The sequence below is a fragment of the Prionailurus viverrinus genome, chromosome C2 (genome assembly GCF_022837055.1).
Source record: "Prionailurus viverrinus isolate Anna chromosome C2, UM_Priviv_1.0, whole genome shotgun sequence".
Lineage (NCBI taxonomy): Eukaryota > Metazoa > Chordata > Mammalia > Carnivora > Felidae > Prionailurus > Prionailurus viverrinus.
The window spans coordinates 111,889,693-111,911,082 of record NC_062569.1 but is presented as its reverse complement, the minus strand read 5'-3'; the positions used below and the strand labels follow the sequence as shown (position 1 = coordinate 111,911,082).

The 21,390-nt window shown below is 38.5% G+C and overlaps 1 protein-coding gene across 4 annotated transcripts in view; it reads left to right on the top strand.

Moving 5' to 3' along the window:
• CMSS1 (cms1 ribosomal small subunit homolog) overlaps positions 1–21,390 on the top strand; it is a 383,129-nt gene that overhangs the window by 222,537 nt on the left and 139,202 nt on the right. The window lies entirely within an intron of this gene.

Below are 21,390 nucleotides of genomic sequence, written 5' to 3'. Positions count from 1 at the left end.
AGCCTATTGTTAGCTGAGAAATGAGAATTTATAGGTTAGTATTACATTATTAAATGCATGAGATAGTAACTCTAATTAGACATGTATTTGCTGCAATACTGGTATGGCTCAGTCAGTTAAGCGTCCAACTCTTAATTTCAGCTCAGGTCATGATCCCAGGGTTGTTGGATCTATCAAACCCTGCATCAGGCTCTGCCTGAACATAGAACCTGCTTAAGATTCTCTCTCTTGTGGCAGCTGGGTAGCTCAGTCAGTTAAGCATCTGACTCTTAATTTTGGCTCAGGTCACGATCTCACGGTTTGGTTTGTGATACTGAGCCCCAAGACAGACTCCGTGCTGAAAGCATGGAGCCTTCTTGGTATTCTCTCTCTTTCCCTGTCTCTTTGCCTCTCCCTTGCTCACTCGTGCAGTCATTCTCTCTCTCAAAATAAATCAATTAATTTTAAAAAAGAAAAAAAAGATTCTCTCTTCCCTTGCCCCTCTCCCATGTTCATGGGCTGTCTCTCTCTCTCTCTAAAAAAAAAAAAAAAAGAAAGAAAGAAACGTGTTTGCCAACTGGTAATATCTGTGTGCATAGAAAATCTCTGCATACTACTGTATTTTGAAAATTATCTCGGGGCGCCTGGGTGGCACAGTCGGTTAAGCGTCCGACTTCAGCCAGGTCACGATCTCGCGGTCCGTGAGTTCGAGCCCCGCGTCGGGCTCTGGGCTGATGGCTCAGAGCCTGGAGCCTGTTTCCGATTCTGTGTCTCCCTCTCTCTCTGCCCCTCCCCCGTTCATGCTCTGTCTCTCTCTGTCCCAAAAATAAATAAACGTTGAAAAAAAAATTTTTTTTAAAAAAAAAAAAAAAAGAAAGAAAATTATCTCTTGGTCCATCCCATCTCCACCCATTGTCCAATTTTAGAGCTTATTTTTTTCTGCTATAATTTAAAAGGTAATTTACCAGACAAAAAACAGTTTTAAACTATGTGCTTAACAGTCATATTTATAATAGGGAATTTCCATAAAACAAGTGATTCAGTCTCATATGCCTTAAGGTACCCCCTTTCTCCAGTGGAGACTAGGATGAATTATTCATTATAGTAGATATATGGTCACACTGGGGACCCATCTCCAAAGGTTAAAACTGGGTTTCACACTTCATCCTGAAGTCCTATGGGAAGGTTTCCAGTATCCTCATTCCCCTCGTTTGCACTGGCCCTGGATTGATTTGGGACGTGGAGTAAGGGCGGAGATGGCAGGAGGGTTTCATGTATTATAATAGTGATCCAGTTAAGGCAGTGAAGGAGCCTTTTTTTCAAACATGAAAGAAACTGAAAGCCCAACAAGAGAGAAGCCACGTCACAGGACTAGAACCAACATAAAAACAAAACCTGAGACCCACTTCTCCTATATCCTGTGTGAATTAACTTTCTTTTATGGTCTCATTCCACCCCTACTGAAAAGCCAAACTGGGCTCTTTCCTTTCCAAAGCTGGCTCAATAGAGAGATTAGGCAGTGAATCTTTTGTGTATTTGCCTTATTTTATCCTAAGAGAAAGACCCCCTAGGACAGTGTTGACAAACTTCTGTAAAAGGTCAGATAGTAAATATTTTAGGCTTTGCCAGCCTTGCCGTCTCCATAGCAGCTAGTCAGCTCTATCATTGTAACACAAAAGCAGCCACAGGAAATACATGAACAAATGAACAGGGCTGTGTTCTCATAAAACTATGAGCACTGAAATTTAAATTTTATTTCTCATGTATCATGAAAAATTACTCTAATTTTTATTTTTTTTCCCAACTCTTTAAAAATGTAAAAATAATTCTCATGGGCTATACAAAAATAGACAGTAGACTACATTTTGACCCACTGGCCATAGCGTGCTAACCCCTGCCCTAGAGGAATAAATCTGAGAAGACCATAGGTGTTAAAACGTGAAGAGACAGAATATGATACCTGAGGACAGATGATTTAAATGTGGTAGGGGAAATGACTGATGGGTATGTGTATGCAGGGAGAGTAGATGGATGATGCCCTGACTCTTGATTCTATTTTAGGTAAGCTGAGTTGGTACTAGGTCAAATTCCACATTCTCTATTTTGATTTACTGTCCTAAAATTTATGAAAGGTAGGTTTTAGCTGGCCTTTGAGAAGAAAAGCAAAAATTAGAAAAGGACATGTGACTTGGAGTTTGCCATATGGTATGCAGAACCAATAGGACATTTTATTAGTAATGGCAGCTGGTGGTTTTTGTTATCAGTGAATCATTGAGAAGCTTGTCTGAATCAGGGAGGAGGCAGTTAGCCATATCCCTCCTTAGCACAAACTATTTCATGTCGTTGTAAAGCTCTCATAGAATATGTCTTCTGCGTGGTGAAAGAACCCATAAAAATCTGTTTTTAAGACATAAAAGCTATATTGGTAAAATTTTTTTTTTAATTTTTTTTTTTCAACGTTTATTTATTTTTGGGACAGAGAGAGACAGAGCATGAACGGGGAAGGGGCAGAGAGAGAGAGGGAGACACAGAATCGGAAACAGGCTCCAGGCTCCGAGCCATCAGCCCAGAGCCCGACGCGGGGCTCGAACTCACGGACCGCAAGATCTTGACCTGGCTGAAGTCGGACGCTTAACCGACTGTCCCACCCATGCGCCCCTTGGTAAAATTTTTAAACTCCCATAAACTCAAAATCATAAAGGGCCATTTATTAAAACAGTGTGAATGATTTACGTGCAGTTGCATACAGCTTTTGTTGTTTCGTAGGTCAACTCACCTATAATAATTGCATAACTGGTAGTGTGGTTACTTATAACAAAGGAGTCTTAATTATTATGATAATGATAATATAATTAACATTTTTTGAACAGCCACTATCTGCTGCCACCTAACATCTATAATCCCATTCATTCCCACAGCAGCCCTGTAAGGTCGCTATTATTCTCCTTGAAGATGAAATTGAGGCCTAGTCACATACACACAAAGTAGCAGGGCCAAATCTATGTCTCCCTGACATGAAAGTTTATGCTGTCTCCACTGTACCATTGCCATGGTAAGAAATGTTAGCAAAACAAAACAAAACCGAATTTGGAAAACCCATCCTCAAGTATGTTGCTGACTATCCATACTTTATGTTCATTTTACTCTGTGTGGTTATTGTACAGTAACAGAATAATTTCAGTACCCTAAAACCGTGAAAACTCACACCAGTTGTGTCTTTTAATATTTGCGGTTTGTGTGTCCATTCATTGCTTGCAGTTTCTAGGCAGCCTGCAGCCTTGAACTATTCGCTGTCTGAACTTGCCCTCAAAGAATTGTTCCTCCCGCCCTACCTCTATCAAGTGACAACCAATGAAAAACCCACAAGTCCAGCAGCTGCAGCTCTGGAAAGCTTCCATCAAAACCCTCATTCCCACATCCCCTTTGAAAATCACAGAGCTTGCTGTTATCTGCTTGAAGGTCATGACTAATACTTGTAAAACTTCCATAGCAAACACTGTCTACAAGACCTAAATTCCTAAGTTGAGCTCTAATGGTAACTTACCTACACCAAAACCTTTACTGCCCCTCAACTGCCCTACCCTAAATTCTTACCCCATAATATAGAAAGCAAATATGAGGATAGGAGCATTCTAAATAGTCCACAGGAAAACTGGAAAACTTAATGAATTTCAGAAAGTGCCTCTTTGACAGATCAGAATTAAATGAAAATCCCTGGTATATTGAGAATTATGAGGTGACTTAGCCCTGTTCTTATCCATCTAAATTTTATTCTTTCCATGAATTGCTTTTAGGATTCAGAAGTCAAGTATGCAATATACCTGTCTCAGAGGAAGCAATTTCATTTTTTTCTAAATGTGGGAATGTAGTGCAAAAGTAGCTGTTTTATGTGTGACCGAGTGATAACCAAAATCCAGTTTTTAGCAGCTTTTTCAGATGTGAATCATGTTACTTAATCCAGATCTTTGAAACCACAAACAGGCACAAAGTATGGATGTTTGATTGAAGAAATATGGTGGCTATTATTCACCCTACCATGCTTTCTTTTGCTTACATTAATGACTCATTAATACATTTTAAGAAAAAAGTAAATTTGCATCATCATCCAGTGAAATTGGCAAGATTGGATGCTCGTGATTACAGACACAAGGCTCCATCAAGAGATAATTTCCTGGTGATCACAACATTGATTTTTTTTTTTTTTGACTGTCCCACCAGTATGTCCAGGAACTCAGAAAAAAGGCTGCAGCCAAAAGACAAATATGTGCGAATGCACCACTTCTTGTCTGGAGAAAATATATGCACATGGCAGCAGGAAGAAGTTACTTGGTCTGTTATTTATTTATAATGTACAGGCTGCAAAATGTTAGCATTCTGATTGTGCCCAGATGTAATAGAAAAGAATTCACTAGCATTTTCACACTAGCATTAGTAAGGAATGCACCTTTGGAATCAACATTAGTTAAAAGGTTGTCATTTTTTTCCAGTAATCCCAAAGATTCTTTCTGGTGCCTAAATTATGGAAACAATTATTTGGGGCCTTAAATCCCATCTAAATTGACCGCTCTTGGTCACTTTACCATATTTCCTTATCAGTAAAACTGAGCAGACACATGCTTTTTAAATATGACAGAAAATATCTACTACTTAGGTAAGATAGTGAGCTCAGATGTATGGTGGGGAAACCTTCATAATTCAAAAAAGACTTTCTTAAAATATTGTTGATAAAGAATATCAGTGTCAGTTTTCCTAATGAGAAGGAGGGGCATGCTTTATAAGCCAAGACTTTCTATTAAATAAACAGCCTTAGAAGAATGTCCATTGTCATCTGTGAGCAGTGTGTGCATGTAAATATATCTGTCTGAAGTAGGGTTTTTTTTCCCCCAAAGTAGGATATCTCAATGACTGCAGCTTCGTACTTTGCCATTTTTTTATTGTGACTGTCAGTTATTTAAGTATCAGAAAGCAACTTCAGCTGTTAAGGAAAGTCATCTTCATATATTTCTTAAGCAAAATACTGGGGTTTGTCTTTGTCCAAGAAGCTTTAAGGCCTATTTATCTTATTTAACTTTTTAGGAGTTGTTCTGATATCATAAGTGTATATTCAAAATGACTATCCGGATTTTTTTGTGTGTCTCAAGTTAGTGCTTCTAAGATGATTAGATTAGTGGTGTGGCAGTTAAAGCCATGGATATTTTCAAGTCCCTTAGACAAAATGTATTGAAAAATCAAATTCATAAATAAATGAGCATTCTATAAGCATTTTTTTTTCTTAAATTTTAAATGAAGAGGCATTCACATGAACCTTATACAACCCTCTGGTTCCTGGTAATCCAAGTACCATGAGTTTTTTCCATGTCACCAAACCAATGAAGAAATTTTGCCATAGGGGAGGCAGAAACTTGTTTCATTCAGTTAAGGGAATATTTCTTGGTTGCCTTTAAATGGTTTCTTTTTTTTTTTTCCATATCACTGTTATGTAATAGCTTTCCAAGAAAACTATTTTATAATCTCTTCTTTTCTATCCATTTTACTTTTTTTTAACGTTTTTATTTATTTTTGAGACAGAGAGAGAGCATGAATGGGGGAGGGGCAGAGAGAGAGGGAGACACAGAATCGGAAGCAGGCTCCAGGCTCAGAGCCATCAGCCCAGAGCCCGGCGCGGGGCTCGAACTCACGGACCGTGAGATCGTGACCCGAACTGAAGTCGGATGCTTAACCGACTGAGCCACCCAGGTGCCCCTCTATCCATTTTAATATTATATTTATTTCATCTATTATATCAAAATACTATAATTTCAACATGTAGTCAGTTCTAGAAAACTGTTAATGACATATTTTATTCTTTTTCTATTCTTTGAATTTTGCTGTGTATTTTATACTTGGAGAATATCTTTAAAAAAATTTTTTTTTAATGTTTATTTATTCTTGAGAGACTGAGAGAGAGACACAGAGTACAAGCAGGGGAAGGGCAGAGAGAGGGAGACACAGAATCCAAAGCAGGCTCCAGGCTCTGAGCTGTCAGCACAGAGCCAGATGCGGAGCTCAAACTCACAAACTGCGAGATCATGACCTGAGCCAAAGTCAGGCGCTCAACCAACTAAGCCACCCAGGTGCCCCTATGCTTGGAGAATATCTTAATGTGAGTCAGCAAGTGCTACTTCAAGTGCTCAATACCACATATGACCAATGACTATCCTATTAGATGGTGCAGTTCTAGACCATGATATCTAGAAGGATATGGACCAACAGTGTTATTAACTTCCTTCAGAAAAACATGTTTATAAAACTAGAGAGATTTAAGTAAACCGGAAAATTATTCTAACAGCCATAAAGTCAGAGGAGAATTTTTATATGATCACAACATTTTTAAAGCCTCAGTTATGTTTATGGGATTAAAGTTAATTTTTTAATTTAGGGTAACCAAATTGAAATGAAATGCCAAGGGAAGATCATGGCCATATTCTTCAGAATAATTTTTAGTCCTTGCTCCCATATTCTAGGGATATATTGAAACCTTCCTATAAAAAGCATGGATTCTTTTCACTCAGGAGCTAAACATCTATTAATCTCTTAATCAAAAGATCATGCTGAATAAATGTGAATTTGTTGGACATTTCCCCCATCTGTTAGCTACTACAGGATGGAAAGGAATTATTGTATGTATTTCTGGGAATGACAACCTGCCCTATTCCTGTCACATGTACTTAGAACAATGTAGCCAGAGATTGGAATTTCTTATTATATTTGGGGTCATCTGTTGGGATTCCAGAAAAAATAACTAGAAGACTGAGCTTCTAGAAACAGATTTTAGAACAGCGTAGCATTATGGTCATTAATTTTCCATTATGTCTGAGGCCAAGGGTATCTAGGAAAACCTGACATAGAACTAGAGCGGTATTCTCAAGCCACTTGTATGTGAAAATAAATGAAAATATAAACATCAACTGAAATTTCCATGTGCTTATTATGTTTAAGGAACATATTTGAACTTTCTGCATTTATTTATTTATTTACATATGTATGTATGTATTTTTAACCCTTCCACCCTTTTTCTCATTTCTCCCACCTTAGCCTCTAGCAACCACCACTCTGTATATATGAGCTTGTTTTGTTTTGTTTTTTAAAAATTCTACATATAAGAGAGATTATATACTATTTGTCTTTTTCTGTCTGACTGATTTCACTTAGCATAATGCCCTAGAGAAGGATCCATGTTGTCCTGATAGCCATTTAAATTATCTCATTATTGGGGCACCTGGGTGGCTCAGTTGGTTAAGCGTCCAACTTTGGCTCAGGTCATGATCTCACGGTCCGTGAGTTTGAGCCCCACGTTGGGCTCTGTGCTGACAACTCAGAGCCTGGAGCCTGCTTCGGATTCTGTGTCTCCCTGTCTCTCTGACCCTCCCCTGTTCATGCTCTGTCTCTGTCTTAAAAATAAATATTAAAAAAAATTATTATTATGCAAAATTTCAAATATAGAGAAAAGTAGAGAAAAAAAGAACCCCTGTGACAGCTACCAGAGTCATCAACTCATAGCCATCTTTATTACATCTATATTCCTTTCCCCCATGGGAAGCAAATCCCAGATATCATATAATTGTCAAAGATTGTCTATTATGTGATTTGAGCGTTGATGGGCTTTGAGGCTAAAATGAATAAATAAAATATGACCTTTTTTCTCAGAGATTTTATCAAATCTATCTGGGGTAATAATGTTTAGTAGTCAACATAATTATAATATAAATCAAGTGTAACATAGACCCAAATGCTAAAACACCTGAACCAGTTCTCAACATAGCAAAACCTGACATAAAAGGAACAATTTTATGATATAAGTCCCTGGGACCATTTTTATGAAGACTTTTTTAAAGCATGAAAGATTTTCTAGTTCCATTCATTACAAGGGCCTTGAAGCAATGGCACCCAGTAGCAATGAGCACATATGGCACCAAGATTTTGGCTTCTAAATCTCTTTTCCTACTAAAAGGAAACAGTACTCCTTGAACAAATGGCTGACTGACTTCAGGGCTGGTGGAGGAAAAACAAGATGAGCCTTGAAACATCTTTTCCTGCCAGCATATTAGGAAGTGCTCAAAAAATGATAGGGACATGTCAGAAGGACCCAGGAACCAGCTTGAAAGGACTCCCACTGGCCAACTCTGGTACAATTTGAGCAACAAAGTAACTAATAATAATAATGAAATACAACTCGTATTAAAATAAGAATCTGGGGCTCCTGGGTGGCTCAGTTGGTTAAGCTTGTGAGCTTTGGCTCAGGTTCATGGGTTTGTGATCTCACGGTTTGTGGGTTCAAGCCCCATTTCAGGCTCTGTACTAACAGTGCAGGGCCTGCTTGGAATTCTCTCTCTCTCCATTTCTCTGCCTCTCCCCAACTCATGCTTACTCTCTCAAAATAAATAAGTAAACTTTAAAAGAATAAAATAAATAAGAATCTGTGAGTGAGTTCATAGTGGCAATAAATAAATAGATTCTACATGTATAAGAAGGAAAAGCTCTTTTTACAGTAGAATGGCAATTAATAAATGAGGATGAATGCTAGATTAGAAAATCATCATTTGCAACTATTGTGGTTACATTGATTCAGGCTAGAAGTATCAATGGTTGCTAAAACTAGAAAGTGAAAGTTAGTGAGAAATAGGGTATTTATATATCTCAGAGAATTTCTCCATAGATTACTTATTAATAGCCATGGGAAATAGTCACGTTAGAGGGGAGAGGCCTGGTAGTAACACCTGAACCAAGTGATCAAAATTACCATCACCAATAATCGAACAAAATGACAGCATGTGCCTCTGATGTTATGCACTGAGAAAGACATCTGCAATATTCTTGCCCCTCAAAATGCATAATTAATTTAATATTAAGGAAATACCAGACAAACCCAAACTAAAAGATAGTGTTAAAAAATGGCAGTGTCCAGAAAAACAAAGGAAAGCTGAGGAGCTGTTTCAGATTAAAGAAAACCAGAGAGATGTAAAAACTAAATGTGTATGTCATCCTGGGTCCTGAACTAGGAAATATAATGCAGAAAGAACATTATTGGGGCAATTGGAAATATATGAGTTAGGGTATGGATTAAATAATAATAATGTTACTATGTAAGTTTCCTGATTTTGATCATTGCACTGCCATTAGGTAAGTGATTATCTTTGTTCTTAGGAACTATACATTGGTAATATTTAGAGACAAAAGATGTCTACAACTTAATCAGATGGTTTAGAAAAACAAATGAGGTATAAAGTAGCAAAATTTTGACAATTGGTAAATCACTAGTGCATAGAAAAGTTTTTTTGCTGTTCTTGCAAATTTTCTCAAGTTTGAAGTTATTTCAAAATTAAATTTAAAGTAATAAGACAAAGCAAATATACACATGTGCATACACACACAATTATCTTGACTTTATTTTTTTAAGATTTTTTAAAAAAATTTATTTATTTTTGAGAGAGAAAGAGAGCATGCAGGGCAGGGGAAGAGATGGGGAAGGGGGTTGAGAGAGAGAATCCCAAGCAGGCTCCACACTGTCAGCATGGACCCCGACGTGGGGTTGAAACTCACAAACCATCATGAGATCATGATCTGAGCTGAAATCAAGAGTCGGACATTGAACCCACTGAGTTATCCAGGTGCCCCCACAGTTATTCTCACTTTAAATAAAGCCAGCTGAAAATATAGAAATCTGAAGGTCATACCCAAAAGTAAACTAAGGAATATAAAATTGTTTTCTCCCAACAAATCTTCATGTAAAATTATAAAATTTATAAAAATTTAATAAACATTAAAACACAGTTTACCAAACCCCCGTTTGTAAATTAAGGTATATCTCAATTTGCATTTGCTTTATCTCTGTCCTGGTAAGAGTTGCTGTGTCCATCTGGCTTGCTTTGGGAATCTTCTCACATAGAGCTGTGTATGAATGCATGCTTAAATGTTGTCACAGAAAATGATGGTGGTCTCCTTCAACATACAGATTAAGGCCTGTGCAGACCTGGGGCTCGACTTCAGATTTCTCTCTTCTGATTATGTGAGTAGTTTTTCAGGCCACATAAAACCAGATTTTAGGGGCGCCTGGGTGGCTCAGTCGGTTAAGCAGCCAACTTCGGCTCCAGTCATGATCCTCGCGGTCCATGAGTTCGAGCCCCGCGTCGGGCTCTGTGCTGACAGCTCAGAACCTGGACCCTGTTTCAGATTCTGTGTCTCCCTCTCTCTGACCCTCCCCCGTTCATGCTCTGTCTCTCTCTGTCTCAAAAATTAATAAACCTTAAAAAAAATTTTTTTTTAAAAACAAGAAAACCAGATTTTAGATCTGCTCCTTCCACCAACTAACTCTGTACCTCTTGGGCTTTTTTCCTTTTCCTCTTTTCCTCTCACTAAAATATAACTTTTATAGGAATAATAAAAATAGTAATGATGTAATGAGTCTATTATTTTGAGCCTACCCAGAAATTACTGCTTTACTAATCACACACACACAAAAGAGGAAGATATTCAGTTATCTAAAAGCTGATTAGCTGAGACCGCATCTTTCCTTTTTCTTCCTTTTTTCTACCATTTTGCTACTCACACAGAATTGGCATAGGAAGGAGAAATAAGCAAAACTAGTCAGTCAAATCTGGTTTTTTAATAAATAGTTTGGTATTATTTTTGTAATATTTATTTATTTTTGGAATAGCGCAAGCAGGGGAGGGGCAGAGAGAGGGGACAGAGGATCCAAAGCAGGCTTTGCACTGACAGGCTGACAGGAGTGAGCCCATGTGGGGGCTCAAACTCACGAACCACAAGAAGACTACCCGAGACAAAGTCGGACCATCAACTGACTCAGCCAACCAGGTGCCCCAGTTTCATATAATTTTAAAGTCAACAGATACTATCTGTAATGGCAAAATATTGGAAATAACTTAAATGTACTTCCACAGTACTAGTTAATATTGGTGGAATACAGTGTTTCCATAAACAAAGACTGGATGGTCTCTATGTATTGATATGGAAAGATCCCCAAAGTATATTGTTAAGTCCAAAAAACACAGTACAAAACAGTCTATATTGAATGCTACCATTTGCATATAATAAAAGGATTAAAGGATATACACATATTTGGGGCACCTGGGTGGCTCAGTCAATTAAGCATCTGACTTCAGCTCAGGTCATGATCTCATGGTCATGAGTTCGAGCCCCTCATTGGGCTCTGTGCTAACAGCTCAGAGCCTGGAGCCTGCTTCGGATTCTGTGTCTTCCTCTCTCTCTGCTCCTCCCCTGCTCATACTGTGTCTCTCTGTCTCTCAAAAATAAATACATGTAAACAAAATTCTTTAAAAAAGAATATACACATATTTGTCTGCCTATGTATAAAATGTCTCTAAAAGATATATATGCACACAAAATTGTTTGCCTGAAGAGATGATAATTTGGTGTTGGGGAACATGTTCATTAATTTCCACATTAATACAATTGAAAAACTCCTAAATTTAATGTTTATATAAAAAAAAATAGAAAATTGTACTTTTATCCCTGTTTTATTGCTGTAGAAATTACTGTTCTATAATGATATTTCATCAAACACAAAGATGCTCCCAGACCTTTCACTGTAATGATGAAAACTATTATGCATTTTATCTGATTGAGTCAGTCTGGTTCACTTATTAATTTGAACTCAAAGAATCTGTCAACATTTTTTCTTAAGTGCCCTTGGTTACAGGAGTACATCCTATGAATGAATAGATGACTCGCCTACTATGGGTGCCTGGGTGGCTCAGCTGGTTAAGCGTCCAACTCTTGATTTCAGCTCAGGTCATGATCTCACAGTTGGTGGGATCAAGGCCCACACTGGGCTCTGTGCTGACGGTGTGGAGCCTGCATGGGATTCTCTCTCTCTCTCTCTCTCTCTCTCTCTCTCCCTCCCTCCCTCCCTCCCTCCCTCCCTCCCTCTCTCTCTCTCTCTCTGTCCCCACCTCATCCTCGCTCGCTCTCTCTCAAAAATAAATAAATCAACTTAAAAAAAGACTCACCTGCTATAAGAATATTAAAGAGCTGAAAAGTATGAAGCTGATCTCAGTGGAGTTCTATCAAAATACCAGTTTTATTTAATACCCCATGAGAAGTGGGAGGATAATACTTATTTCAAATTAGATAGTTTAAGATTTAGCATTCCTTTAATAATGGAATACCAGGAGTATCTCAGGAAAGGCAGAAACCAAATAAGAAAGTCCTAGGAAATTTTTAGAAATCCAATGGAATCTAAAAGACCATCTTCCCTGGAGTCGATATTTTAATATATCACCAAGATCTCATACTTCCCTTAAACAGGATATTAAATGGCACATAGTAATTTTTTCCCTAATGGTTCTCTTTTGTAGTTAACGCTTTCTTTCTCCATCCACCTGCATTTTATAAGTGGATAAATAGAATCACTCCAAGCTGTCTGAATGCTCCTTTTTCTTCCTGCATCTGCCAAACTCAGTGAGAAGTAGGAACCTAAGACAGTCTCTGGTACAGGTAACCATCTGTTACCACTTACAACATAAAATTCAACAAAGAAAGGCTTCTCCTGTGGCTTATTTGCATATTTTATGGTTCTGCTGTTTAACTCCTTCTTTATAAAATAAGAAAATAATTATTATTCAAATTAAAACTGCTCATCCAGCCCATAGGTGGTATATTAAAGCTCTCTCCACTGAGAATTATTTATATGGTTCCAGTTAATAATGGTGCATTTTTATAGGGAAGATACACAGATGTGACAGTGGTTTTAGAAAGAACTTAGGCAGCATCCAGAAACAGCTGTACATTTTTCCAGCAGCCTGAGTAGTGACTAAGTAGTGTTTTGTACCACCATCTCCACATCTGCTCCTTTCCCCCTTCCTTTTTTCAGCACATCTAGATGATTAATAAACTGTACATTCTTTACATGCATTCTGACAGCCACGGGGACTATAAAGGTTGACAATATACAGCATCACCCAGTGTTATCATGAAACACCTCATTGGATGCCTCTATACCAGGGGGCTGTGGCATTTTGAGAGGCTGGTGCTGGGAGTTGATGGGTCTCTTGACATCATAGTCAAGTTGGTATTTTCTCAGGTCATATTGTCAGTGGCTGGATAAGTGTCCCCTCAAGTCTGTATTATGCATTTAAAAAAGTAATTTATTTGCCTTAGGGAAGAGAGTATAGTCTCATTATCTTAAAAAGTCAGAAGACAGTTTTAATAACCATTTCACTCATTCCTCTATGAATTTTGCTGAAAGACCTATCCTAAAGCATGTCTGCTGGCAAATCCCGAGTTTCACTGTTACCAAAGTTGACTTTGTGTGAGCTGTTACATTTTCCATAGACAATTGGATGTGATCACAGAAGGCTGATTGCCAAAGTTTTATTTCAACTCAGATATAACTAAATGCAAGAAATCACTTACTGACACCTTTATTCTGCCTATCCCACCCTAAATCACCATTTTGGGAAAAAGTTATAGGATCTCCAAAATGGTCTGCCTATGTTCCAAGTTAATTTTGAGAATGGCTCTCTTTGTCTGGTTTACAGTCTCTTTAGAAAAGCAGAATTATGATGGAAACACTATAACATCCTAAGCTGTAACAAATGAGCTGTTCTTGAAGATAAATGTAACTTCATGTCTTTGAAGCTAAATATTTACTTTTCAGATGATTTAATGTATCTTTGTTCCTTTCCACACTGAGCTTTTTCTTTCTTTGCATCCCTTCAACTCCAAGCTACTTTTTGTAGCCCTGTTTTATCAGTGTTTTGTGATGTTACAAAAAAGCAAAGAGTGTGAGGTCAAATTTTCCATTACATACCTCAACAGGAATGCCAGGGAACCTAGCCAAACTAAGTCTACAAAAAATAAAAATTACAGGAAAGATGATTCATTAATCAACAATTGCCCTACCAAAAAAATAGAATAAGTTGTATGTATTTTGTTTTGGGAGCAGGGACTGAGTGCAGACAGCCCAGCCATGGGGTGAAATGGGTTATTTCATGCCAACATAGCATGGTTTTAGATCAACTAGGGATCTTTTAAACGCTAAGAATAACTCACTTTGTGCCTTGGTTTCTCTCAACTTTTTCTTTTTTTCAGAATGAAAATATATCATGCAGACCCCAGCTACAATTTAATTAAAAAAATAATGGCAGCAGGGGTGCCTGGGTGGCTCAGTCAGTTGAGCGTCCAACTTTGGCTCAGATAATGATCTCATGGTTTGTGAGTTTGAGCCCCACATCTGTCACCACAGAGCCCACTTCAGATCCTCTGTCCCCCTCTATCCCTCCGCTGCTATGTTCTCTCAAAAATAAATAAACATTTTAAAAATATAAAATAAAAATTAAAAAAATAAAAAATAATGGCAACATAAAGATACAATAGAAAGACACAGCCTGCAACTCATGAAATGTTTCAGCCATTAGCCATTCCTTCCTCTCTGTCACAAAGTCTTTGTCACCTCCTCTTCCTCTAACAGAGGTCCCCATCTCCGTCCTTTTGTCTTTTGCCATAAGTTCAAGATCTTGATCCTTCCCTAAAACATTGTCAGATCAATAAAAATACTAGACTTTGTCTTTAAAGTTATTATTAAATATTGAAGGATACGAAAAGGTCAAAAATAATGACACTGGAGGAAAAAATTAGTCACTGAATTATAAAGAGCCCCCAAAGCTCCTATACAAAGAGAATTATCTAATCACAGAACTTTGTACCATAAATGTCAAACTCAAAGTGAAGCTTCATTTTCTTGTACTCTAATGAGAAAATCAGTCACTAACAAATACAGTAACAATACTGGCTCCATGACCAGCCAATAATAGATACGTAAACTCTGTTGTCTAATGCTTTGTTTTTTAAGTTTATTTATTTGAGAGAAAGAGTGTGTGTGTGCACGAGAGAGCACAAGAAAGGCAGAGAGAGAGAGGGTGAGAGAGAGAATCCCAACCAGGCTTTGCACTCTCAGCAGGGATCAAACTCACAAACTGTGTGATCATGACCTGTGAGATCATGAGCCAAAATTGAGTCGGACACTCAACCAACCAACCGAGCCACCCAGATGCCCCTGTTACCTAACGGCTTTATTAGCCAACCCCTTCTGACTAATCAAAGAAAGGTGATATTATGGGCCTGTATCACTAATACACTAAGTGTATTTTACCTTAATTCTTTGAGTTCTGTGAGAATTCTTTGAATTCTGTGGTTCAGACACTATTAACCAGAGTATGTAATTAATCGGAGCAATTCCAGCCATGTTGGAGGATACTGAATTTACTGAAGATTTTTGTTGTCTTTTATGGAGAACATGAAGGGAAAATGGAGAGAAGGTTGTTTTTTCTTTTGTCAAAAAGCTGATAACCCAGTTGTGATGACCATTTCATCCACACAAAGGAACAGAAACATGAGAAATAAACTTTTTAAAATTCCTAATAATTGGGTGTTTCTTGTGAGAAGCTGGGACATTTCAGAAAAGAAATGGACGGAAGGAGAGGAACAAAGCCAGAGTTCCCAGACCTTAACAACTAGGGCAGATATAACAAGTCCACTTATGTTATTGAAAAATGGGGTGTTCTGCCCTGTTTTAGAAGAAAACTTGACTGCCTGAACAGAACTATGGAGATAAGGTCCTAATGTAGTCTGTGCTAGTCCAAACCTGTGCTCACCTCCTCACCTCCACCAGAGTCAGTGACAGACCACCCAGCAGAGAATATTTTTTCGAGTAGTGCTGATAGAGGCAAACATCCTAGGTGTCAGATGGAAAACACTCAATCCCCAGACTTCACACCTCAGACAGGCTTTTTTCCAGGCATTTCTAGTAGTCCATTCTTTACCCCATTCTGCATTATCTGTACTGCACCCTCAACACACACAATATACACACTTAGGAAGGAGAAGAGAGATGTATACAGGAAACCACATCCAGTAAGTTTTCTTTCTCCTTAGAAGATCATATTTTATCTTTTCAAAATCTCTCTGCCTTTGTTCTTTTCAACTATATTAAAAATTTGTTTCCTTGGTTTTTGGTTTTTAATTTTTAAATTATTTTTAAGTGTCCTCTACACCCAACCTGGGGCTCAAACTTAAAACCCTGGTATCAAGAGTCGCTCACTCCTATTTCCTTGGTCTTAAATCTCATTTTATTCAAGCTCGTAGCAACTCCACAGTCTCTGAAGTCTTCTCTCTCTCAGCCACATCAGTTCTTTATTATGACTGCTTGTGCAAGCCAGTGGGTGTTTGTTATGTCACATAGGCTATGAGAGACAGGTTTTTCCCAATCCCACTCTACTCCCAAACCCCATTCCTTTCAACTATCTATTCATCCAGCCAACCATTTGAGTCACCAAGGGCTTTGAGACTTCGGAAATTTACATCCCTGAAACTGATTATGCTATGTTGAATTTATACAGAGCTCTTCTGCTTTGCAGGATTTTAAAAGAGAATGAATACTCTTGTTTACAAGACAGACAAGGTCTTTCACTGTATCAAGTTTATACCCTGGTTAGGATAGTCAAAGAAAAGCAAATATTTAAATAAGTATTTCATTCACAGTAAACATAAGAAGAAACACTGGGGGAATCTGAGTCAATGGAGCAGGGAAGACTATTTTGTGAAATAACGTATAAGCTGAGGTTCAAAGAATAGCCTAAAAAAGGAGAAATGTAAGAGCATCACAGGTTGAAGGGCAGCCAGTTTTAATACCCAAAGTCAGGAAAGAGCTTGATACAAAGAGGGGATGAGAAAAGCTGAGCTTAGACTGGAGCCCAATGACTGAAAGGAAAGAGGAAAAATTCAGAAGTAGAGGAGCCAAGATTAAGCAGGGCCTTGTAGGCACTGAGAAGAATTCTGGCCTTTTCTAAGAGCAGTGAGTAGCCACTGAAACATTTGGGCAGGGAGGGGGGGAGGCGGGGGAGACATGATTTGAACATGATGTTTCTGCTTGAATCACTTTGTTGTATCTCATCACAGAATCAATTAGAGGAGTGCAAGAAGGAAACCAGTGGGACTAATGCCATTTTCCAAGTGAGAAATGATCATAGTGGTCAGTGGAGAAGTGTATGGTTTTGAGACAGATTTGGAAGGTAGAATTTACAAGACTTGGTGGCTGCTTGGATTGGTGGCATTACAGGAGAGTGTCACTGATGATTCCCAGTTTTCTAACATGAGATGCTGTTTCCTGATGTGAAAACTTTTGGAGGAGTGCCTAGACTACGGGTGGGGTGGGATGAGGAGTAGGGATAGACCCCAAGTTTGATCTGGGATGGTTATGAGTCACCCAAGTGGAGATGTCACACAGGTATTTGTAAAAACAGATTTGGAGCTCAGAAGAGATATCTAGGCTGGAGATATAAATTGAGTAACACCTTATAAATAATATTTGAAGCCATGAGTATGGATAAGATAACCTAAGAAGAGGCATGTTTTCAGAGGAGAGCCCAGAGGGCCTCTCTGAGCCTCAGTTGTTTCATCTAATACATGGAAGTAATGATCTCTCTGTACAAGAAGTTGAGACACATGCATACAGTTTATTAGCCCTATGTCCAGCTCATAGTCAGCAGTCAGTAGTATATGGTAATTGCTATTATTACTATGTCTGGTAAATTCTCACATCCTCATTCTCTTGAATGAGTTGGGACTAATTGACAGAGGGGAGAGTGGAGAAGAGTAAATAAAAGCATGAAGAAATGAACATGAATCTATAGTGGTATGTCTATAAACATTGAGATCAAAACATTAGCTTCTGTTGTGCCAGTGTTTTAATTTTTTTTCCAATTTTTATTTTCTAGGCAGCCCTCCTCTTGCAAACAAGTGCCTATAATTCTCCCCATGAAAAATCAGGGGTCTTCATTTTTCTTAAGTGAGACTTTTGTGACCAAATGACTTGTGAAGCTACCATCAGGTTCATCATCTTGGCAGGTTTTCATCATTGTTGCTACAGTCACTGATGGATTTGTTAAGAAATATCTAAATGTTCTTTTGGTAACATTATTTTTAGGAAGGCGAAGCCTTTACATTTCCAGACAGCAGCTTGGTTGTGAATGTGAGGAGACCACAGAACTGTAACACATTGCACATGTTGACAAGGCTGTCTGGGCTCCTTGGCATTACTAATGATGATAATGATCCCGTTTGGTAGAGGCAGACCCTCCCTACAGCTGGTGTCCTTTCTGTGCAGGGATGAGGTCATTTGGTGGGGAGGGGAGAAATGGAGCTGAAGAGAATGAGAGAAGAGAAGGGGAAGAAACTGTCATGTCTGCATTCTTGGTGGAAAAATAGAAGCATATTTGCCACATGCTTGCTTAATTTATTTTTTAAATACAGGGAATGGAGAGGCAAGGGGATAGTGAGGAACTGTAATATGGTGACAGCTTGGTTTCCTCCCAAAGCTGTACAATTATCTGTATACACAGTAACTGGGTAATCAAATCTCCAAGACACTGATAACCCTATGAATTCTAATCTCTAGAAATTTTAAACTGCTCAGAGAAGGATATTCCAGCAATCTAAATCCCAGTAACTACTCTAGAGTTGTTTAAGAGCCCAATTCTAGACAGTCCACTCCTCCTTCTGCCTCAAATGTGTCTTAAAAAGAGAAATTCAGAATTATTGTTCCTTTGGCAATGTAGTTAAAGGCATCAGATCATTCTTCATCTAATTCTCAATGTTGTCACCAAAAGCAATTAAACAGCCTTTTTTTTTACGTTACCAGTAGTAGTCGAACTGGTGCACCATGGGTTTATCTAGAACTTGTATACTTGTATGCATAAAAACTATATGTCCTTAGGGTTTGGGGTTGTTATAGTTGGTTGTTGTTGAGGGGAGGGCTTACCAAAGAGGGGTCACTTTGTCATTCCAAGGTAAGACCCTGGCTTAGCACACCCAGCCAGTCACAATCAGCCATTTGGCCATATCTGCGCAAGGTAAAGGAAATGAGTCAACTCTGATCAAATGGGAGAAATACTAAAGATGCTTTCAAGATGTTTTTGAACCCTTCAGAGGAAGGGCCATGTTTGATTAGCCTTTGTGTCCTCCGTGCCTCAGCCAGGCCTGACAGAAAGCGCTCCACAAGTGGTGAGTGTGTGAGTGAGCCAGTGTGCCCCATTACCCATGGTTGAAGACTTCTGCTGTTAGCAAGTACAAATGACCATGAGTAATTATGTGGAGGAAAAAATAATATTTTCTCCTAAATGCTGGAGAAAGAGGCTGAAAGCTAATAAATCTAATAGCTGCCTCTCAACAGTGCTCCTGACGTGAGTTTTCAAGATACAGCATAAAGAGTACTGGACTGAAGGTCTAAAACCTCACCCTTTGGCAGGCCACTAAAATTTCTTAACCTCAATTTCCTCATTGGTAAAGTGGATAATAACACTTTCTCTGCCTACCTCCTATGGTTATTTTCAGGACTAAAACCTATTATGGAAGAGAAACTAATAAGAACCATAGGAGGTAAGGTGTTGTTATTGGCTTCTTTTGAGAATACTATATCCTTAAACGTTTTTAGAAGAAAAAGGATTTTTAATTCTTTAAAGAAAAGGTCCTTCAAAAGCGTATGTATTGGTGCTATTGTTGTTAATTGCTGTCAATCCCTCTTTAAAGGTATATTTATTTAAAAAAATAATGACAATCCTCCACTCCATTTCTGGAAAGTTTTTGCGACTTGCCTTCATATTTTGTGTGTTTAAAATCTAAAGTATGAGGTCTTCCTTGAAAAATACCATTATTATTAATAGCCTCTGAAGGCAGCAAGGCTTATCAAGTTGCCGACTGCGTATGATTAAGTGGTCACAAATAAAACACTGGTATTACCACATGTAAATTCTTTCCCTGAAGTCGGTGCCTCTACAAACAGTGATTCAACTATAGGTGTCTGTCATGGGACAATAGAATTGTCCTTGAAAGAGCACTGCATATGAAGTCAAGAAACAATGCCTTAGCTACTTTCTACTGTGGCCGTGATCAAACCATTTCACCTCCCTTAGCCTCTTCAGCTTTCTTAACTAAGCATTCAGTGGCTATCCATCAGGGCTTTACAGCTGTCTCCAGAAGGCATTTGAAAAGAGGGAAGGCATTCTTTGTTGTCAAAATGACAGGGTGGGCAAAAAATGATAGGGTGGAGGTATATTGCTAGCATTTAGTGGGCAAAGGTAGGTCTGCTAAATTTTCTACAGTGAGCAAAGCAGACTCATGAAAGGAAACATTGTCCCCCTGCATCATAAATATGCCCTCCTAAGAAACACTGGACTAGAGCTTTTGAGAGTAAAAGGAGACATAGTTAATAATACAGGATTGTCTCAGGCAAATTGGGATATATGGAGCTTCTAGCCACAATCCAGGTCAACTTTGGCTTGCATTGTCTTCCAACATTCTTGTCCATCTTCCTCTCAAATGACAAGATCCCAAGGTTTGCTGAACAGCCATTATGGAAGGAGACAGACAAGTCTGGACCACATACCTTCTTCCATGGTCTCTATTTTACCAGGAAAACTAGCAGCAGAGTTAAAGTTAGCTCACTTAGTCATCCAAGAAATTGGTTATGTTTTCGTTAGAGAGCCCCCTTCCCTCACCCTCAGAGCCTTGGGCTCTGCCACCACTCAAGTGTGGCAGCTGCCTGAAACATTTGTTTGGGGTGGGTGGGGGAAGAGGAAGAAGGGAGAGTGGAGCCAGCTCTTCCCTGCAGCTGTAGTTAACCAAAGCAAGCTGCCTACACAGACAGCTCACTCCACTTCAGGGGCCACCCTGAAGCCATATCTGTGGGTGCAAAGTTATTGTGACACATCCCACCATGGGGTGTGAAGGGAGAAACTGCTCATGGCAACGGAGGTACCAGATGATTCTTACACTACTTTTTGGACCTCCATTTAAAGAGGGAAAACAAAACCAGTTCAGGAATTTTTTCTACTCTGTTGACACCTCAGCTAAAGAAAATAGTCAAGTCCAGGTGGGTTTTATGTTACTCAGCTCCTGTACATGGACAAAGACTGGGATTCCAGCATTCCTGTTGAGCCCCAGGGTTTTCTCCTAGTTAAATTTACTTTCAACTTCTTAAATTGTATTTTACTCTTTAGAGAAAATCTGTTGTGCAGAATTGTATAAGGCTTGACATGATGGTCTAAACTAATTGCTTAAATATGGACTTGGACAATTGTTGAAAAGTACTTTTGTTTGTGTCATGGAATGAAAGTTACCACATACACAATAGTCTATTTTCAAACCTAAATGAATTATGTCTTAAAGGGGATAAAAGAGCGTAGCAAAAAAAAAAAAAAAAAAAAAAAAAAAATGAATTTTTTAGGCCAAAACGTCTAAATTCAACTGGAAAGAACTATAGAAATTTGCCTGACACTGACAGGCAGTTCTCTTTTCTCTTTCCTCTTTCTATTTCTTTTCCCTCCTCAACCTAGTATT